At 45.6% G+C, this 3,324-nt stretch overlaps 1 protein-coding gene across 1 annotated transcript in view; it reads left to right on the top strand.

Moving 5' to 3' along the window:
- Window positions 1-3,324, top strand: part of dock1 (dedicator of cytokinesis 1) — a 90,646-nt gene that overhangs the window by 58,863 nt on the left and 28,459 nt on the right. The window lies entirely within an intron of this gene.

Genomic DNA, 3,324 nt, shown 5'->3' with positions numbered 1-3,324 from the left:
GGCGTCCTGTGATTCCCCCCCCCCCCCCCCCCCCCACCCTCGACTCCCCTTCTTCCAGTCTGCGCGACAACGCCAGCAGGGGCTCCTGCTCGCTCCCCCGCACGCACATGCATCCACAAACACAAAACAGCAGCGTCCTCACGGGTAGAATATCCCCACGGCGTTTCCCCTGCCGCCGCCGCCGCTCCTCACGCCGTGGCTTTCGCCTCGTTTCTGCATGCGAGCGTCTGAGCGTGCGAGTTAGAGTGAGTGAGGGAGAGAGGTGGGGGGATGAAGAGAGAAGAGGGGAGGAGGGTAGGCTGCAAGGTGGGGAGAAAGTAAGACTTTAAGCTTTTTTGTCTCAGACAGCGATTCTCGGTGTGGTAAGAGCGGCGCTAGTCAGACGCGAGGTCCGTCTAGCGGTGCGCAAAAGAATCACTGCCTAACTACAGTTCAGTTGTATTTAACTGTTTTGGCGTGTATTCTTTTCTGTTTATTTAGGTGAAGAAAATGTCAGGAATTGGTTGTTTTGGTTACATAAGTTGAGCCAACAACCAAATATGATGTACATTTTTTTTTTTTGTTGTACTCATTATTATGAAGCAAACTTTTTATTTTCCCATTGTGCCAAGTTTGTATAACTATAAAACGGATTTATTTTTGGGCTTCAGTCCATACTTTATTTTCTTACGGTACTACTTTACCATCTGTACTTGTACTTCAGAAGCCGATCGTTCGTACTTTTGCCACCTGTGTTCATCCCTCGTTTGCCAGCATTTCGCTCGATTTCTGATTTTTCATCCCCAAATAACTAAGTCTGCTCCCGTAGACTCAAATTTCTTCTTTCACCTTTTCACGGAAAAATACAGATTTTGGCTGTATGTGATTTCGAGCTAATTGTGTCAAGCTAGTTGGTTTTCACCGGCCCCCCGCGACCCCCCCACGTACTTTTGCAGGGAAGCCCTTCCAAGCCTTCGGTACCATGGTAATGGGCTGCAGCTCTCATGAGAGTGTGGGCGCGTCTGCGTGTGCACGCGTGTGTAGTACATTTTGTGTGAAAGAGCACGGAGCCTTCTCGCATATTTTAAAAAAAAAAAATGTGAATCACACTTTTGAGAGGTCCAAAAACCTTTGGAGCAGGTTTCTCAATATTTCTTGGGATGACAACTAATAAATCAATGAGAAATCAATACAAACACAAAGTGGTGAATGGTTTGATGTTGAAAAAAAGATCCTGACATAGGTCGCTACGTAGAGACAAAGCTGAAAGTTCACACTCATTCTGCATTATGAGCATTTGTTCTGGGTTTTGAGTTTTAGTAAAACCAGTCTGGAGTCCAGATAGAAACGCCAGCAAAACCTTCAGAAATGCAGCGGCGCCTCCGTAGGGTCGTTCATCAGTTCACTGGTGGTTGCTTTGTTTCTTCGTTGGTTCATTGGTTGTTCTTTTTTTGTTGTCTCATCGGTTGGGTCATCAGTTTGTCAGTTCTGTAGGTTTTATGGTTGGTGGTGCACGGTGTGTTCATTAGTGGATTAGTTTTGCACATTTGTATTTTGTTTTATTAGTTTTTTTAGTTGGTTTGTTAGTTCACCGGTTTGTTGGTTCATGACTTCATTGCTGTCTTTTGTTGAATTCATAGATTGAGTCATAAGATCATGAGTTTGTTTTTGTTTTTTTCATTCTTTGTTCAGTACAAAACCAAACCAAACACTTCTCGCATGGTCCTAGAAAGTTTCAACAGCTTTCTTCTTGTATGACCGTCACCGTTCGAGTTTTACGTATACAAACTGAGCTTTTTCCCCAATGCCGAGCTACATTGTTATTGATCCGAGGTGCAGGTTTGACTCTGAACTGGCCTCATATTTCCTCCAAGCGCTTGACCTTGAAGAACGTGGACGATAACCACTCAGGGTTAATGGAATTTTGCGTAATGGATTGTCCCCCCTCCCCTTGGGATGCACTTGTTGGACCCAAGGGAAAGAAAAGCTTTGCCGTTTTCTTTTTTTTTTTTTTTTTTTTTTTTTTTTTCGTTCATGCTCAGCGATGTGCTTGTGTAAGCAAACTGTTTCTCAGCTGGATAAACCACTGGAGTGACTTCTCTCTCTTCCACTATTGATTTCATTAGCTCAGAGCCTAAGCCCTCGGGGAGGGGTGGGGGACTCTTATTCGATGTCCTTGTCGCCGTCCATGTCTAGTGTATCCACAGCCGTAAGGTCAAAGGGACCCCCTTCCTGTCCTCCTGCGATTGTAAATTGATTTATAGATCACTTGCTTTGTAATTTACAGAGTTGCTGTTGCGTTCTGGCTAAAAATGTCATTGTCTGCGCATCGACAGCGTATTTTAGCAGCTCCACGCGCATCACTCTGCTTCAAGTCAAACGCGCCCTCCGAGATTTCCCCGGCCCATCCATGCGCGGCGCTTTTCAGTCCCGAGTGTCTGTTTGGAGCGGAATCACGAGTGAACGAGCTGATCGGCGTGTCCTGGATGGATCGCCAAGAGATCTGGAGTCTCCACTTTTATGCAGAGAGAAAATCTGCTTACGACGCGCTTCTGCCTGCCTATCTTCTGTAGCATTGAGAGACTAGAACATTTTGTGACCTTCTTAGAATTCCGCTTGTAATTGTTAATACTGGCTTCCAATGTCTGCGTTTTCTGGAGAAATATCCAATATTCTGAAAAAGAACTTCTCAGGGAGAAGGTTTTTATCTACAAGGAACTTGGAAATAATGCTCAATGTCTTTGGATACAAAGCAGTGTGGGAGGCGACTCTCTTGTAGTCACAGTCTGGTCACGGCTGGCAGGTTTCCACTTCCGATATGATGTCAGATTCCGGGAAATTCCGAGGTCCGCCGTGCCAATCCGGCATCGTTACCATTGGCCGCATACCGAGCGACACAATCGAACTTGTCTGAACTGGACAATCACCAGCGAGCCAGAATCGGCAACACACACCCGGACACGAGCCAATTCTGTCGAACACCCGCAAACTCGCTGCCACTGGTGTTCTTATCGGCAAACCATCTTTTGAGGCAGAACATATTGTTTCATTTTACCACAAACAAGCTGGTGCGCTTGTGAAGCAAAAAATTGCCCTTGGCCATATTGCCGTTTCTGTTAGTTTGTGTTCCAGCACCGCCACACTGATTGCATTCGTTAGCCAACAACCACACAACTACATAACTCTGGACTCTTGTTTGAACATATGCTTTTTAAATTAGCTAAATATATTGTCATAATGTAAAAAAGTCCCGAAATATGCCACTGAGTGCCATGCGGCGTGATTGGCCAATCAGCTATTCTCTAGCGTGGCTTAGCGAAAGGTCAGCTGTCTGCCAACCTTGAC

The sequence above is a fragment of the Syngnathoides biaculeatus genome, chromosome 22, assembly GCF_019802595.1.
Source record: "Syngnathoides biaculeatus isolate LvHL_M chromosome 22, ASM1980259v1, whole genome shotgun sequence".
NCBI classification, from domain to species: Eukaryota; Metazoa; Chordata; class Actinopteri; order Syngnathiformes; family Syngnathidae; genus Syngnathoides; species Syngnathoides biaculeatus.
Note: the sequence above shows the minus strand (reverse complement) of the source record. Positions and strands in the feature narration are given on the sequence as shown.